Raw genomic sequence first — 19004 nt, forward strand, 5'->3', positions numbered from 1 at the left:
GTTTATTTCTATTTATTTATTTATGATTTGACTCTGTTACACAGACGGCGGCGACGCAGCTGAACCGACTAACGGGCGCTTAAGAGCTGCGCTCTAAAATAACCCCTGTCCAAATAGAAAGCGTGCCGCAGGGACCAATTAACACCTTCGGTAGACTGCACAGGACAAGTTGAGTCTACCTAGATCGACCACTTGCTTTAAAGCCTCATCCATAGCTACGAATCTCTGAAGTTGCCTGACTGATTTCGAATAGTTGCCTACTCTCCTTAATGACCGTAATGGAACAACTAAAACCGGTCTCCCGGCAGTCACGAGTATGTAGTTGGTATGGATGCACCTTGAGTTCTTTTGTAAAATCTAGGCAGTGTATCTGCCATGTTCAGTTAATGCAGAGCCTGCCACGAAGTGAATATGGTGAATGGTGAATATGAACACGTGTCTGGAGACGATGTGCGTGGGCTTAGATGTGTCAGAAATGGAGAAAATGTTGATATTTTTTCGCATTTTATATGATAATCTTTCATTCACCCTTGTTATGCGACTGTTGTAAGGTGGAACCTCTAAACACTCGGAAAAACGTAGGGCACCTGGTAACTGAGTATGATACACCATCTTGGGAGAGTCACCGGCATTAGAGGCATGGTTACACGCAATTAATAATGTGATCTGGGCGTTAAGGACGAGTAGTGACTGCGCCTGAATTTGGAGAGAAAAGATTCTCAAGCTCCATCGTTGCTTCTGTGAAGGTTACCGATTGAATGGGGATAAATGCGTCAGCACTGCACTACGAGTGATAGAGCTATATCATCACTAGTGCTTTTCATCTCGTCTCAATGGCATGTGACAGTCTGCCCTACGTGACAATGCTAAGTGTTTATGTAGTTAACACTGACCAAGGATTTTATCACTTATGTCAGTGCATATCAAAGGTATCGGATTGTAAGTGTGATAACGCAGCAAGTCGGCCGACACGCCCACATGTGTATCTGGCGCGACCATCGCTGAGCGTGAACCGTGTGACGTCACCTATCAGTATATATGTACGCCTGCTTGGAATAAAGCGATCCCATTTCCCTGGCATGCCTTGGTCTTGACGTTATAACAACTGGCGACGAGGCGGTCTACGCGCCTACGTAGGCAACGGCCGATCGAGCAGCAGGCGAGCAGGACCCTCGTCCAGCGAGCGTTCGCGGGGAAAGTACGTGCTCTTGGGGTACGACTACCGCCTACAGACGCTGACGGACGCCGTCAGCTACGTTTGTGCTCCTCGCAGGACAGCATCGCTCAAGCGGCCACCGGTCCCACAGCCAACAGCAGTCCGAGCGGGACAGCTCTTCGGAGGAAACAGATGAGTAGCGAACTTCTGTACATCTTTCAAGATGCCATCAGTGGGGAAGATATCGGACTTCGACCCTAAAACGCAAAACTTCGAGTCGTACTTGGAACGGTTTGAGCACTTTTTAACGGCAAATGGCATAGCCAATGAGAAGCGCCTCTCCGTCTTCTTGACAGTGATAGGCCCGGAGGCTTATGAAGTACTAAGAAGTATCACGGTGCCGAAATCACCGGGAGAAAAGTCGTATGAAGAAGTTAAAGGTCTCCTGAAAGAGCACTACAGCCCCAGAAGCTCCGTCATAGCAGAGCGATGCAAGTTTAACAGACGCATGCAACAAGAGGGGGAAAGCGTCGAAGGGTTCATTGTAGAACTTAAACACTTGGCCAGGAAGTGCGATTACGGCGAATTCTTGGAAGATGCCCTTCGAGACAGGCTGGTTGCCGGCATACGGGATGAAGAGACTCAGCGTACTCTGTTCGCGGAACGAGACTTGACGTTTAAGAGCGCATGCAAAATCGCCCTGGACAGGGAACTAGCAGTGCGAGACAGTGCGCAAATGCGCTCAAGAGAGCAAACGGCATCGGTGCACGTCATGAAAGGCCGACCGTGTCAAGACTGGAGGCAAGCCAAACCCCAGAAGGGTCAAGGCAGCAAGAGCGAGAAATGTGAAAGATGCGGGAGGGGACACTCGTCGGAAGTTTGTTGGTACAAAAACTCTGTTTGTCGCGAGTGTTCCAAAGTGGGTCACTTGAGAAATATGTGTCCGGCTGCTAGGGCGAAATCGAAACGGACGCATGCCCTCGAATGTTCCGAGGAAGACTCTGAGAATGAACTGTATCAATTGGTTAACTCAAACCAATCGTGTTATGAAGTGGGCGTTAACATTGAGGGGCGCACGCTAAATATGCAAATTGACACGGGAGCAGCCGTCACAATTGTTCCAGAACAAGTGTACCAGTCTCACTTTTCGCACGTAAAATGTGAGCCGTGCAAAATGTCTCTTCGCACGTATACTGGGGAGCAGTTACAACTTAAAGGACAGTGTGACGTGGCTGTTCGATACAAAGATCAGAGCATGACGCTACCTGTCATTGTTGTAAGGGACAACGGAAGGCGGTTACCAGCACTGCTTGGACGGAATTGGCTAGAACGTCTGAAACTTGACTGGTTGGAAATTGGGCAGGTGACACTCGAGGACAGAGTGGCGGTTCTAAAGCAGAAGTACCCGTTCGTATTCTCAGGCAGATTAGGAACAATACAGAAATTCCAAGCAAAGGTTGTTATGCAACCGGGCACTGTTCCTGTTTTTTGCCGCGCCAGGCCTGTACCGTTTGCACTGCAAGAAAAGGTCGAGCAGAAACTGTTGGAGCAAATTGAAACAGGCATGCTGCAGCCAGTGATGCGCAGCGACTGGGCAACGCCACTAGTCACGGTTTTAAAAGAAGACGGCAGTATCAGGTTATGTGGGGATTACAAGACAACCGTAAATCCCTCACTGAAAACAGATCATTACCCGCTACCCAGACCGGAGGATTTGTACACTGCTTTAGCAGGAGGGAAGGTGTTTTGTGTGCTAGACCTTTCGTCGGCATACCAGCAATTGCCACTTACTCCCGAGTCCCGACCTTTTTTGACTGTAAACACTAGTCTCGGGTTGTTTGAATTCCAACGCCTACCTTACGGTGTGGCCAGTGCGCCGGCAATATTCCAGTCAATGATGGACGAGGTGCTTCATGGCATCCCGCACGTGGGATGTTACATCGATGACGTGATCGTGACTGGACATGACACGGCAGACTGCCAGAAGACACTGGAGCGTGTCTTGCAGCGCTTGAGCGAATATAACATCACTCTCAATGTGAACAAATGCCGCTTCTTTCAGAAATCGGTCACGTACTTGGGTCACACGGTAACTGAAGAAGGTATTTACCCTACGGACGCCAAGAAAAGGGCAATCTTGGAAGCACCGGAGCCGACCACCGTGACAGAGCTTAAAGCATATTTGGGCATGTGGAATTTTTATTCCAAATTTCTTAAGAACGCCTCGACTGTAGCGGAGCCGCTTTATCGGCTGTTAAAGAAAGATCACAAATGGTCTTGGACGAAGCAGTGTAGCGATGCATTTAATGATACGAAAGTCCTACTGACCAGCAGCAGGGTGCTGGCATTCTATGACGTCAGGAAACCGCTCGCAATGCTTTGCGATGCATCGTCATATGGCTTAGGAGCAGTTATCTTTCACGAGACGGCTGAGGGCGATGAGAAACCAATCGCATTTGCGTCGCGTACGCTTACAGAAGCAGAAAAAAAGTATGCACAGTGTGAGCGCGAGGCTTTGGCCTTAATTTTTGGACTCAAGAAATTTCATAGCTACCTGTACGGCCGAGAATTCATCATATACACAGATCACCAGCCATTACTTGGTATCCTCGGGCACGACAAACGTGTTCCAACTATGGCGGCCGCACGTATGCAGCGCTGGGCTATAATGCTTGCAGCTTACAGATACCGACTGAAGTTTAGGAAGGGAAAAAATGCAGAAGTGGCCGACGCCTTGTCAAGATTGCCCCAGCCGGTACCCGCGAAATACGAGGCATCCGAATGTCTGTCAGTGTTTCAATGCCTTCCGCTGACAGCTGTCGAGATAGCAAAAGCCTCAGAGAGAAGCTTAACGCTGAGCCGGGTGGCACACTTCACGTTGAACGGGTGGCCTAGAGATTGTGCAGACGATTTAAAAGCTTACTATGTTCGCCGTGACGAACTATCGCTGGAGCAGGGGTGCATAACCTGGGGTGTAAGAGTTGTAGTTCCGGAGCAACTGAGGGAACGTGTGCTAACCATGCTACATGAGGAGCACCCGGGGACCAGCCGCATGAAAATGCTCGCGAGAAGTTTTGTCTGGTGGCCCGGGATCGATTTAGCGATTGAACAGTACGTGCAGCGATGCAAAATCTGCCAAGCAGTTCAACCTGCGTCCCGGCCGGTCCCTCTCCACCCTTGGCCATACCCCGCGCACAGCTGGTCACGCGTGCATGTGGATTTTGCACAGAAAGAAACGTGTTCCTCGTACTGGTAGACTCGTTCTCAAAATGGATTGAAGTATGGCCAATGCCCTCAACGTCTGCATTAAAAACCATTGAGAAGATTAGGGGTGTTTTTGCCGCTTACGGCTTGCCTGATGTATTGGTGAGCGACAACGGGCCACAGTTTACGTCAGCGGAATTCACTGACTTCCTGAGCACCAACGGTGTAAAACACGTGCGTACCCCGCCTTATCATGCCGCATCCAATGGGGCTGCAGAAAGAACTGTACAAACCGTGAAAAAGGCTTTGCTGAAGCAGGTACTTGAAAGCGAGGCATCGCATACGAAGCTGACGATTCAAGAAAGAATTGATAGCTTCCTCATGGCTTATCGTAACACACCAAGTAGTGTGACGGGCAAATCACCCGCTGAACTTTTTTTGAAGCGTCAGCCACGCGTCAAACTTTCTTTACTCAAGCCTAATTTTGCAAAGACCATGCAACACAAACAGGAGCAGTTAAAGGCACAACGTGATTTGGTTCGTGGGCAAGAGCGCGCGTTTGTTGTGGGCGACCGTGTGTTTGTGAAAACTGTGCGCGGTGAAAGTGTTGCCTGGGAAGAAGGTGTGGTGTCCCAGGTTGTCAGTGCTGTGACATACGTGGTGCAAGTGCGCGATGGATTGCGCTTCACGCATGCCGATCACCTGCGTCCTCTGCACGCCGACCCCAGCTCTACTCCTCCGCCCAAGAATGTGGGTGCTAAGACAACCCGACCGGTGGAAGTGTCCTCATCCCTGCCTGACACGGACTTGTCACTGTCGCCATCGGAGCCCGCCAGTGGCGCAGCTGACACGCCGGACGGATCAACCCAGCCGGCCACGGTAGAGCCTGCTCCGCAGGAGCAGTCCGAGGCTCCCTTGGCCAACGCGCCAACACTATCTGCGCCAACACTATCTGCACCACCAGGGGAGGAGCCAGCGCTGCGTAGAAGTGCTCGCGTGTGAAGACAACCAGACTGGTATCGACCCCAGAACTTTTGAGTGATGGCTTGTAACTAAATTAAGCGGGAAAGAGTGTGATAACGCAGCAAGTCGGCCGACACGCCCACATGTGTATCTGGCGCGACCATCGCTGAGCGTGAACCGTGTGACGTCACCTATCAGTATATATGTACGCCTGCTTTGGAATAAAGCGATCCCATTTCCCTGGCATGCCTTGGTCTTGACGTTATAACAGTAAGCATGCGACCATAATGACAGGCAAACTGAGAAAAATATGCTTACTCCCCCCCAGCAGTACTGATACTGCTGATGCTTTCAGCCTCGAGACATGGCTCACAGGAAGGTCTTGCATATATTGTGCCATCAAGGAAATACGGCATACTCCCAGAGTCTAAACTTTATGCAGCAGCAGCTGTACGCAGTGTCAGCTGTGTGCATTCAGAAGGGAACACAAAACTACATGCAGTCTCTTATATAGTCAGTGCAATCAATAGTGCATATATGCACGCTGCACTGCTCATGCGTCCTTCAATGTTTTCGCCTTTTGAAGTGCAAATGCACCCCAACAAGCATGCTGTCTGCTACATTGTTAAGCCCTCCTGTTTTGTAGTTAATTTTGAAGACTATAACTACGGATGAGAGTCTTTCCCTGGCTTGCTAGCAAAGCATTTGTATTGAAAGCCACTCTGCATCACAGGTGGCGAGAACTTCTAGTGTTAATGAAAAGTAGCACCATGTTGGCTTTCTCTACAATAGACTCTACATGTGCAGTTTCACGTACCTCAGGTTTGCTGCAGTGACAGAGCACTTTTGTCTGTCGCTGTTGCTGAGGGCATGCAAACCTGAGCCTGAGGGCATGTAAACCTCCGCTCTTTGAGCAGGGATAGCTACGAAGTACGTGGGCTGCAGGAATGACAGGCGTTACCGCTTTCCCTTTCATAAAGCTTTGACTACATTAGCCGTGCCATATGATGTGGATGTCTCACCATAGCAGTAGGAACTGGAGCATCAAGGCATGTACAAAGAACATAGATGCACACTAGAAAGTTCATGTTCATCACAGCTAAGTTGTGAGACGGTCTGCTTCATCCCTATTGAATGTGATGAGCGCATTTTGCACGTATGTTGTATTGATTTTTCTTCTTTATATTCACAGCATCATTCTACACACACGATGCACGACTGGAGTCTTGCGATGAGCTGCTCACCATCTCCCAACCCCGAGGTGCGAGTTAACATGGATTCGAATGGGAACACCACTACCCCGAAGAACAGCCGTGTCACGCAGACCAGCGGACATATAATTAAAACTACTGTCAACTGGAATTCATGAATATGTGCAACATGCGCAGTATTATATTCTAACATTGTAGTAGTGTAATTAGATTTTTACTATCCTTAAATAACACCAGAATAAAGATGTAATTATTCCTTAGACGCAACGTCAGAAAAATATTGCATGCAAATTCGATGGAACTTTGACGCGGAACTGTGCCTACAAGATGTAGACACGTGTGATGTATGGATTTGGTTTTAGTGTTATGTTATTGTTGCCTATCCCCCAGTTTTTAGGACATTTAATATGTCCAATATGCACTGCTATACTAGAAGTTTTTGGCATATTTTTCGTATTTCGTGTCTATTGTGTTGGAATATGCTTCGATTTCACTATTATGATTTGTCACAGGATGTTTTCAAATTGTTTTGCTTCTGGAGCCTTTGTTGTATACATTCCCCAAATGTGTTCCTATGATGTGTACAATAAATATGAAGTGAGCTCAGTATATGGGTTCAATACCTCGTGGGTTGAAAGGTCCCATTTAAGGTTGGATGATACTTTTGAAGGAGCAATAAAAATACTGCAGCGGTAGTGTAATCAAAGCTTCCACATATGTGCAGAGTTGCAAAGAACAGTTGTTTCATTGGCTAAATTCACTTAAAACAACACAATAGCGGTAGGGTTTTGACATATTTGTTGGGTAGACTTAGGACAGCATGTGTTTAGCCTGATTGGCTCAAGATTTTGCTTTGCTTAGTCTGCTCATCTGGTGATAATTTTAGACTGGTTAAGCGCTGATCAAGGTTGAGCTGGTCTGAATTGTTCGTGCTGCAGATGAAAGTTTATGAAGACTACGATGCGCAAAGTAGAGCTTGAGGGCCTAGCCTTCTAGAAACTGGGTCCATGAGCCCCAGTCTTGCCCGGCAAGTAAAGCATGAGTTTAGCCTGATTGGCTCAAGATTTTGCTTTGCTGAGTCTGCACATCTGGCGATGATATTGGACTGATTAAGCACTGATCGAGGTTAAGCTGGTCTGAATTGTTTGCACCCCAGATAGAAGCCCAATCAACGAGCGTTCATTCATCGGAAGTCCAAAGTATGTCTTTTACTGGATATACAGTTATCCGTGGGAGATCCACAATGTCCATCGGCTCTTGCACGGACCTCGGATAGAGGTACAAATATAATTTAGACTGCCGACAGATATCCATCCCTGATATCCACCGGCGGATCTTCTGAGGATATTCGCAGGTAATGCTTTCACCATCATAAGGGAAGCCAGAACTGCAGCCACCAGTTAGTGCATTTCACAGGGCGCATGGGCTTATTAAAAGCCCGCAGAGTGTCTGAAATCGGACATACGCCTTGCCTTATGTCATATGCATGAATCTGTAAAGCAATCAAAGACCCAAATGGCAAAGCATATCAAATTCGGGATGGTTTTATTTTGACATAAATGCCATCTTCAGTCTTCACGAGAAATACTTCCAAGTTGGCCATACAGATGGTTTACGCACCAGGAAGGATACTGTACAGACCATGGATGAATTTGTAGCCAAACTGGGGACATTTTCTGCAGAAAACAATGTGCACTAAGTAAGTTCAGAATATGCATTAAAGCAAGCAAATTTTATAGACCACATTCGGTTCTGTGCAGCAACTCTACCATGCCAAGTAAGTAAGTTATACCCTGTCACATGGTACATGTAATGTCATTCGCAGTGAATGAATATGTGTTAATGGCGTTTTTTTTGCTGCTACACGTGCATAGCAAAAGACATTTACAGGTAATGACGTTTGCCCAGTGAATGTGCTACCCAAACTCATTCACTCGCAACTTGTGTACACGACGCCAGCAGCTTGCCGATACATGGCAAAATCAATAAGAACAATGTATAATAGAAGTAAACATTATAAATATAATTGGTAAAATCAACATTTGATATTTTCACATACAGCACGGTATCTGAAGCAATTAACGCAACTACACTTTTTTTTTCCAGTCGCCAGCACTACTGTCAGCGATGTTTGTATATAGGTTGTATATAGTATATGTTTGTATATCGTATCCTCCAGCAGTGTTTTCGTCAATGGATGGATGGAAAACTTTATTAAGCAAGCGAGTTTGGACCGTGCAAGGTCTCAGGGCCACGGAAGAAGAATGTTCAAGTTCCGTTTCGACAGCACAGTGTAAAACAGAAGGCGCACTGGAGCGACGAAGAAACGCGCTCTCATCAAGGTTTGGGCGGATCACTTCAGTGCTTTGCGCCGGGCTAAGCGCAACATGAGAGTTTGTGTAGCGACTGAAGACTGCTTGCGTGCTCAAAGGATTGATAAAACAGCGAAGGAGGTCAAGTCGAAGATCGAGAACCTCGGGAACAAGTACCGGTAAAGGTGGGTTCAGAGGAGCGGACCAGATCGCGGATGGTCCGGGCGCGTCAGCGCTGTCCGCGTGCCACGTGACGTGAACGTCACTGCTCTGAGGGACCTTGCGTGGGCGGCGCGCACTTTCCCGGGCCCGGACCGGGGACCGAATGAAAAAGGCGAGCGCCTTTTTCAGTTCGAGGGCTTGGCGGCGGACCGGGATTGTTTCTGCTCTTTTTTGCTTCTAGGTGCGCTCGTCTGGCTAGCTATCCCGAATGAGGTCGGCTTTGCTCCGTGCTGGCGCCTTTCGTTTTGGCGCGCGTTTCGCCGCATTTGTACCTCAAGCGCAGCACTGCGTGTCTGTCCTCCTTTTCGTGTTTCGCTCACTGCGTTGTTCACTCTGTGTATGCTGCACTGCGTCGTACTGTCCCACTGAGCACATCATATCGTGTAGATATCTTGCAATGTCTGTAATTGTCATGAACATCTTGGGCTACAAAAGATATCTACAAGACGCTGTTTGATACTTGCCTAAAAGACATTTAGTCAAGATGTCCGGAAGCTGTCTTAGGAAAGTTTTACGCCTTCAGCAGCTACGCAAGATTCTTACTAAAGTTGTCCAAGATATTCTGCAGAAGCCTGGAGGGCTTCCTCACAAGACTCTTTACGGCTTAAGCTATATGCAGCTGCAGGTCAATATTTACATTTAAACAGGAAACACCTAGAAAGAAGCGTGGCCATTATAAACATGACAGCAGAAAAATAGTTAAATTCACGTTACCAACACGTGCACGCATGCATAAGTGCATATTCCAGGAATTAGCAAGAATGTTTTATTGCTCTGGATATGGTGTTCGAATTGCCACATGCGTGGCAAAACTGCCTGCTCACTGCAGAGCACCAATTCATAAACAGATATAACTCTCTTGCCGAGATGGACTATATACATGATTTTAGTTTCGATACCTGGGCGCCGCCATGTTTGTTTTACTCGAGCGCCGCCTACGCCGACGCCATCTTGGACTGATAATTTGCAGCCGGTGGGCTGCAGACGAAGCAGCGTGCGATCTCTGAAAGTGTCATTCGCCCGTTTTATTCCTGCCAAGCCTAGAAATTTTGGGTGGGCGTTCGCCTCGTGTCCATCCTCGTGTGTGCTTTGCCATTAGCTCCTGCAATAACCAACTGGGAGCAAGCGACCATTCCTCGACGCAGCGAACGATCAGCATTGGTGAGTGCCATGCTCGCAGTTCACGCGTGCTTTTTTGTCGCCGGTTGCCTGTAGGGCGAATGCGGCACGGTGTTGCATGTTAGAAAAAACGAAAGCAAAATGTGTTGAAACACAAGATCGCGGAGAGCAATGAATATCTAGTTTTTCGTGGAGCGCAGTTTTTTATGAACGCTTTCGCTGCCGAGTGACTGTATACGCACGACGTCGTGTTCGCCAACCGAAAGTTTGTACACGCACGACGTGAGACGGTTGCGCCATCTGACGAGAAAAACGAATATCAACTTTGTTTCTCCGTGGCCTCCGTGATCGGCTCCGGATGTGCGCCGCTGTTTTTTGCTCTATCGCGGAGGCCACGGTCCCACCGCTCCGTCCTAGCCAGTCATATGACACTCCACACACTTTGCAATTACGTAACGTCCTTGCGCTCGCATTTATGTGTTTTTTTTACTTTTCTTTACCTAACTGCGGGCCCGAGAGGAAAGGCGGAGGGAGTGGTGAAAAGTCGTCCGCTTCTACGCAGCGCGTTTGAACTTGTTTGTTTACGTCAGTCTTTACAAAATTGTCAGTCCAATGTTTCCAGTGCTGCTACAGGCTTGCTGCGTCCGGAGCAAAATGTGTGTGTGCGTGCGCGCGCGCCTGTAGCCTGTACAGACGCGTGTTCCAGAATTACAAAGCCGCTAATAATCGTTCTTGACCGCCTAGGCGCAGGCGCCTCGGGCGCGACCGCAAGCGCCCGCACCCCGCGCGCTGCTTCGTTTTAGAAGTTTCAATGATAGGCGAAATACGAAACAGAAAGAAAGCAAGCGCGCACTTATGCTGCCGCTCGGTAGCTCCCAAAGATCGATGCGCTCGATGGCAGGCTCGACTACGGAAAGGGACGCCGAGGGTGGCTGCAGCCGTTGGGAAGGGGTTTGAAGCGCCGCTGCGGGACGGGCGAACTATAACGAAGGTGGTGAGGGGAAAAACCACTTGCTTATGCTGAATTCCAATGGCAGATCGAGACCGCTCCGTCGGATCGCGTACGGAGCGCGTCGGAGCGCGTAGATTTGTCACCTCCCAGTTTGCGATTGGAATGCCAGTGCCATGGAGGAAAAAAAAAACTAGGAGAGAGTGCGCTCAGCCTCTGCAAGCCATCCTCCTCTGACGCCGCTGCCGAGGGCCCTTTTGCGCACTGGCTCTTGGGAAATGGGCCCTCCACAGTTACCAGACTGCCAATCAGCGGTGTTTTTTAGTGAACGTTCGCGCTCCGATGTAGCGCAGAAGCGCGCCTGTGTTGCAGCTTTGGCGGAATGCGCACCGAGCTCGAGGTTGTCTGAAGGCTCCGCGTCTTAACACTTCTGTTGATTACACTCGAGTTTTTGTGTGCACTGTAGAAAACTGCAGGTAAACTTTTCATCAAAGGGTGCGGCTGCGGCCTCGATCGTCACTGCTCAACTGTGGTTCATAAAGAGAATGGAGAGGAATTCCTTTCGTCGTTATACATACATACGGAGCGTTTATTTCAGCGCATGCTATAAGCGGAGAACTCGAGAGAAGGCGAAGAAAACTAGCCTCTAAAAAAGGGCGCAATGGCTTCCAGGGCGCTCGCGGCGGACGGACGTGTTTAACGAGCGCTCCGGCGCGCTGCGCACGATTGTTTCTCGGGCAGGCGTACTTCGGCTCGCCCATGGGCCCGCCGTTCTCCGCTGTTCTCGAGGCATAAGTCGCGCCGAATACGCTCGCGCACATACGCGGTTCCGACGTGAAATGCAGCAGTGCAGTATTACTCTCGCTGTCGAGAGAGAGTGCCGGCGGCTTTACGTCAGCCCCTGCGCGGGCTCTCCCGGCCACTGCGCACAATCACTTACAAAAAGAAGTAAACTGTATGTACTACATAGCCGCGCGCAAGTAGCGTCCTGTCTCGACAAATCGCGCGCGCGGCACACTGCACTAGCGGCCGGGGTGGGGCGCCCGGCCGCGTATACCGTCCGAGGTAGCACCCACGGAGCGTTCGTGTCACGAGCGCACTACCTGGCGAAGAGCAAGCGGGAAGTCAAGCCCGCCTGCTCGATGAACGCATAGAGGCTCACCATTGTTCTGTCACGGGTGCGCGCACTGCCGCGCGGCCACAGGAGCGCTTCGAGACTGTCCGGTATGATTCCCAGCGCCCTGTAGGCCGCGAGCATCTCGCGACGCGGCACTGCAGAAGCGGCACAGCGAAGGAGCATGTGGTCTCCACAGCGCCGCAGTCATCGCACGCGTCGCTCGGGGGTGGTGGCCGCTGCGGCGAGCGAGCAGTTTGCGCGCACCACGGAGCCGTCAGTGAACACAAGCAGATGGTCGCGCAGTTGCTCGTAGAGCGAGAGCGAAACCGAAATCCGGCTAAGAGCTACTGCTGCCTTGTCACGTGAGGGCCCATTTCCCATGATGCTTTCCATTATATTTTTTATGACTAGGCTTCAAGATTGTGACGTCATGCTCCCTCCTAGTTTTTTTCTTCCTCCATGGCCAGCGCCAATACCTCCTAGAAAGACTTCAGGCCTGCGCGCTCCCAAATGTCACGTGAGCAACGTCATTTCCGGTAGGCGATCGCCTCTTCGAGGGTCGGGAGGCGCGCGCGCACGAAACGAACCGACGAACCCCGCAGTCGGCGCGCGCGGACCAGCGGCAGGAAGCCTGCCGTTGCGTGCATCGTTCTGGCGTTGTTCTGTGTTTCTGCACTGGGTGCGCGTTCGTGAGCATGATCGGCGCGCGTGGTGGTTGTGAAGGAGTGAAGTGCGGCTATCAGCATGCCTTACAAGTGCTGTGTGCCGAAATGCCGGGGAAACTACGACGAAGACTCGAAAATTCAAGTCTGCTCATTTCCGAAGGACGATGTCCAGCGGAACAAGTGGCTGCGTGCAATGCCACGCAAGGATTACCAAGTTACAGCTTCTTCAAGGGTAAGAACTGCTTTAATTAGCTTATTGTGTACCTTCATGCCCGCTTTTACGCTTCGCAAAGTTCATTGTCAATGCGAGCATACTGAGCGTTAGGCCTAGAATCCATTGTGCCGCATAGAAGGACGAGGCGACACTCAGAATGCTTCCTACGGCTGACAAGCGAAATTCTTTCGTGTTCATATTAAGGCGAAAGCCTTTAATGCCTCATACTGTCGTTAGCAGACGCGTCGGCAGCCGTGTCGACAGACGCGTCGGCAGGAGTGTCGACAGACGCGTCGGCAGGAATGCCGACAGACGCGTCGGCAGGAATGTCGACAGACGCGTCGGCAGCCGTGTCGACAGACGCGTCGGCAGCCGTGTCGACAGACGCGTCGGCAGGAGTGTCGACAGACGCGTGCACGTTAAAGAACCCCAGGTGGTCGAAATTATCCGGAGTCCTCCACTACGGCGTCTCTTATAGCCTGAGCTGCTTTGGGACGTTAAACACCAAATACCATGTGTTTTCTGCGAAAAGTGTTCGTTCAGCCTGTGCTTGCATCAGGAAAGAATCTGCCAATACCAAAAAAAAAACTACCTTGAGCACGTATACATAATTAATGTCTTTCGGAGACACATTGATATCTTTTGTGGTACAGTCCCCTGTTTTCGTTTTTTCAGGTCTGTGCGCTGCACTTCCATGAGAGCTTTATTAAAAAAAAACCGGCTATCATGACCCAAGGACTGGAAAGGTTATCGAGACCACTTTGCCGGTGCCACGACTGGTCCCTAGCGCTGTGCCTTCAATATTCAAGGATTGCCCATCGTACCTGTCCACACCACAGTGTTCCAAAACAAGAGAGGAGCATGTGCTTGTTTGTATGTGGAGTGTTTATTGCTTTGATTTGTTCTCGCAGTGCCATATTATGGGAAGTAACCAAGTTCCTCATTCTAGTCGATTCCAATTGTTTTTCATCATATATGTTTTGTGCTTAACCGTATGTTGCTAAAAGTTTTGTGTTATTTTGGACTGCGAACCATGACTGCCTTCGTTTTCTTGATGTTTGTTGCAGTGACCTGTTCTACTGTATGTGACCTGGTCTAAGTCTTAAGTGTGACCATGAGTACAATTTATGTTTTCATATTTAAAGGGCATGTTTGTTTTACAAATCTGTGGTTACTACCTGGCAGTTCAATTTTGTTACCTTGATGCTTCATTAGTTCCGTTTACTGTATTTATATTGTATTGTCTTACATTTATTTATAGCGCCTTTCCATGCCTATGACCAATAAACCGAAATTTGTCTTTTGGTTGCCGACTAAATTTTGCCTCATTCTTGAATTATCAGCAAACAATAAACTCCCCATGGGAGCAGTAATTGTAGAACGCTGCAATAGGCACCATTACACAGTTTGCATGAAGGTGACGATCGAGTTGCTGTTGCCTCCATCATCCCGAATTCACGTGACGCACGCCGCTGAAGCCGAAGCCAGCGAAGCGAAACAACTGCACTGCAGAATTCTCGCGTTTTCTATCAGTTATTCACTCACCTAGAGTACTTTGTCAATCTTACTTCTCTAAAGAGTGCACTGCAGCTGACCAGGCCCCTAGTTATTTCACAGCAGGCTCTTCCTTTCTTTATAAATGAGCGCACGCCTATCTTTTTGTACGCTTGTAAAGCGGTCGCACTCGCGCTTAATACAGCGGTTTGTAGAGAGCGACTAAACCATCCTAAAAAAGCGACACCAAGCGCGGCGGAGGAAGCGAGCGACGCGGCCATCCGCCTACTGGATGTGACGTCACTCGCGCAGCGCGCAGGCCTCAAGTCTTTCTAGGAGGTATTGCCAGTGCTCCCTCGGGAGCGCGACGCCAGCGCCGCAGCGGCGACCGCGGAAACTAGGCGCGCCGCCGGAGCGGACGACCTGCTAGCTTCGTGTTCCGAGTGCGACAGGAGTTGCGCGCGAGGCGCGATCTCCGCGTTGACAGACGCTGTCTCGGCGAAACAAGTACGAAGGCCGTAATGTAAAACCAAAACCAAAGCGTATGTACAGGATGGTCCACTCTCCGTGAACACGCGAGTATGCGGCCGCGGTCTTCGGAGAGCCAGTGAGCCTGTCCCTACCGTTCACGAAAGAAGTGGCGTACGACGCGCAGGCAAGTCGCTCGCTGCTCGATTTTCCAGCCTTGCGACTGCGAGACGCAAGCCGCTGAACCAATCAGCGAGACAGTCGAGCTTTCGGCAACGACGCCGCCCGCGGACACGCCGAGCGACGAACTGCGCTGCCTCCCGGCCAACGTTTCTCCCTGGCTGCCGTAGTCGTCTCTAAGCCTAACTGTTTTTCATCGATGCCGCAGCTTAGGGCGCTTCGGAATTGGCCAGCGCTGTAGTAAAGGTGCTACTCGCGTCACCGTTTTACTGTGCTCCTCGTCTCATAATAAAATAAAGACATGATCGATTTCTGCGACGCCTCCAACAGCGGAGCTAGCAGACAGCAGGCCAGCATCACTGGGCATCAGGAAGAAATTTGCTTGTATCGCAGTTATCACTTCTACCAGCAACTCGGTATTGGCCAACGATCCTCAACAATGATTCATTTTTTACATTCCTCTACTCCAGGGCTTGTTATGAACGCGAACAAAGAATATTAGCGCATTTTTCTGACGCCGGCGGCAGGCATATACAGGCCGGCAGTTTCACACTCGCTGTCCGTTTCAGACGAATCTTCACTGCTGGACTCTGAGCTTTCAGTGCCCGAGTCGGAACTCTCACTTCCATGAAGCAAAATTAGTGCCGCACGGCTCGAAGCAAGATCATTGCCGTCCACTGTTGACTGGAAAGTGCCCGTCTGTCCCGACTCGCCCGGCTCACCACGTAGCGACGACAGGCACGAAGCGGCTGCTGCCGGTCGCGACAGGAAGCAGACGCAGCGGAAAAGAAAACGTCACGCGAGGTTCCGGTCAAATCCGCCGATTTCGGCAGATCAAGAATCGCTGCTCCACGGAGCGATCCGGGATTTACGCCTGATCCCGATCTGCCATTGGAACATACAACTCGCGCTCCCATTTTACCATTGGAATACGACTGATCCAAACCGAGCACAAAAACTTGATCCCGATCTGCCATTGGAATTCAACATTAGAAAAGCAAAAGGTGCACGAAGGTCAGCAGCACGGGGGCCGGCCAACCGGCACATATAGCTAGTTCGCTTGCCAAAAAGCGCTGCCGAATGCCGCGCGGTATCTACTAGAATAGTTTAGAAGAGGCAAGCGGTGTACCATTACGAGAGCGCCTAGGGCCCGCCTCGAAGGAAGCGAAAGACGGGAGGTGGCGGTCAGGGAAGGGGAATGGTTCAAACAACGTTATAACTCTGTCGTCTTGCACTCGTGAAAACCACTCAAGTTACAAATTTCCGAACTTAAGACTCGCGTCATGCAGGCAAGCCGAAAAAGTGCTCGTTTCACAACGCTGTATTTAGTCACGAACAGTGTATTCGTTCTGACTCGGAAAATCTCTGAACGCTTGTTTCGCGAACTTCGCAAAGCTGTCATACTTCTCCCCTAAGCAGATCTCCATCACAGCAACGCCGAAATGCCTGTCGTCCACGCTAAGCCATTGGCTATCTGGTGGAGGCCGTCGAGCATGGATGGGGAGAAAAAAAAAAACGCAGCACGCGATACGCGCGGCGAGAGCGAACGCCAATTTTCTTCGCTAGACGGCGCAAGCGACCCACGTCGTGCGTGTACAAACCTCCGGTCGGCGAACACGACGTCGTGCGTATACAATCACTCTTCGCTGCCTGCTTGGACATGGCGACTGTGACAGTTTAGATGCTGAGCTTGCGACAGAGTACCCCGTTTACAAACTGAACATTTTGGAAAGAACGAGTACATGACCGAAACGAATCCACTTCTGATGATTAGAATGTTTGTTTGCGGTAGATACGCGCGATGAAATTGAAATTCGGCCCCTCCTGCCGCTTGCGTAGGGCTGTTCGTACTACGAGCGATACAAGTCAGTTGACTGAAAGCAATTCGCATTCTCGCCTTCTCCGCTCCCGCCAGTACTCACTGGTGCACAAATACCAGAAAATGTGCAGTTACACGATCTAATAGGTTGGTACGCTAATGGAACGCTATTACCACTTACACTGATAGGCAGAATCGCCGCACCTGTGTTGAGAATTCCAATCTCAATCGGGTCGGGGCACTGCTCAAGTCGCTGCATTTGTTGTATCTCTGGCACGGTTATGCATAGTGTGTATTTTTGTACAGTGCATTCGATGTGATTTAAGTCGAATAATTTATTACAATGCGTGGCAGAGTTTACCGCCCTGTGCATGTCGTGTATTTTTTCATCTTACGTTGCCATGGCCGCATTTTTCCTAACTTTGCAGTTGGGTAAAAGTTCATGTCGCCGCTTCTATTCATGCCATGCTGTGCAAATTAGATTAGTATTTTTGCACTAACGACATGTTTATTTTTTTCAGGTGGCGATCCCCACACCCTCCCGATATTGACGATCATGTGGGGCGGCGAAACGAAGTGGCCAAATTTGTGAAGTCCTCACATAGTGTACTGCTGAATTAAAAGAACTTTGCCAAGGACGTCCAAATACTTGATCTCTTAAAATTATGCACAGATTATAGTTTGGTAACCCAGGCGCTGCGCTTCGTTCCGCGCCCGATATTAGGCACAGGCAGTGGGTTTGTTTCTGTCTGCATTTCGTTCACAAAGTGCGCTAACGTTTAAGCTTTTTGTTGGCGCAAGTATTTTTTGTTCAACTACGCCCATTGCCAATGCAACTCGGGACCGGCAGAAAAGCGGTGAAGAAATGGACACCGCAGACGTGCTGAGACCTTCACATAACATGGTGCACGTAAATACTGGTGGAGTTTGTTTTTTTGTACTTTCGTCGACTATTTCCGCAACCGACAATAAAACAATGATGTCTAGAAGACGTTGGTGTTGCGTACAACATTGCTGCTTTTGTTGTACAGACGCAAACACGCGCTTGACCGGTAGTTAAGCAGCCGCGGACGTTGCTCCGCGCGCCGCATTATCAGCCCAGGGGAGGACGGCAACAGTGGGGTGTCGCGCAGCGCACGTGTTTGAGAGTATTTCTCCCTCTCCTGCCCGCTCCTCGTAAAATGGTATATAGGCGCTTTAACGCGTCTCAACTGATCACTGCGACATTTATTGAATGTTAATAAGACATCTTGCACATAGTGTCAAGACGTCTTACAAACATTCAAACAATATGTGCAAGGACATCTTGTAGATGGTTACAAGGCATTTCTAGGCATCTTGAAACACTTTGAAGACACCTTCTAGCTACAAAACGTTTTGGGAGACTTCTTGTAGATATCTCAAAGACAAATTCTAGCGGTCTACACGGCCTTGAATGACAGTCTACGACAGGAAACATTTGACAGTCTGATGTCTCAACTCATTAAGCTGTCCCCGAAAGTAGACTACCTGGTCGCTCACTGAACACATCTCAAAGATGCAAAAATCTAATAGCGATTTTTCGTACAAACTGATACATCTTTCACAGACGTCTGCGAGACGTTTCTATCGCGTGTTGCGGAAATAAATGCGCCCCGTAAAATGCTTCTTTCAGCTAAACGGGCTCATTGTTCGAGCTCAAATTTCGCATAGAAATGGCATTTGGTCGGCAGAATTGTTTAATACCACGTTTGCTTGGGGTACTTACCTGATTCGAACAGAATAAGTCGGATATTCACATCGTGTGCGGCGACGACGAAGGAAATTAAGCTGCTCTGTCAGCTATCGCACCGGTGGCGCCATCTCGTTTGTTGGTCGTGAACAATCAGCAAAGGAAGGGGTTTCAGGGGGTTTGAAGACGCTCTTTCAACT

The 19004-nt window shown here is 49.6% G+C and overlaps 1 protein-coding gene and 1 long non-coding RNA gene across 2 annotated transcripts in view; both read left to right on the forward strand.

Moving 5' to 3' along the window:
• Positions 1-7156, forward strand: part of LOC149354687 (uncharacterized) — a 37662-nt gene extending 30506 nt beyond the window's left edge. Inside the window, exon 6 of the transcript XR_016291372.1 lies at positions 6516-7156. The gene's annotated coding sequence lies outside the window, so the exon portion shown is untranslated. The remainder of the gene's footprint in view (positions 1-6515) is intronic.
• Positions 7157-12717: 5561 nt separating this feature from the next.
• On the forward strand, positions 12718-14296 carry LOC149354688 (uncharacterized). Its single transcript, XR_016291377.1, has 2 exons — positions 12718-13150; positions 13808-14296. It is a non-coding gene; the product is annotated as an uncharacterized LOC149354688 (long non-coding RNA).
• The last annotated feature ends 4708 nt before the right edge of the window (positions 14297-19004 follow it).

This window comes from Amblyomma mixtum, chromosome 3, assembly GCF_055824585.1.
Source record: "Amblyomma mixtum isolate Tamu chromosome 3, ASM5582458v1, whole genome shotgun sequence".
Lineage (NCBI taxonomy): Eukaryota > Metazoa > Arthropoda > Arachnida > Ixodida > Ixodidae > Amblyomma > Amblyomma mixtum.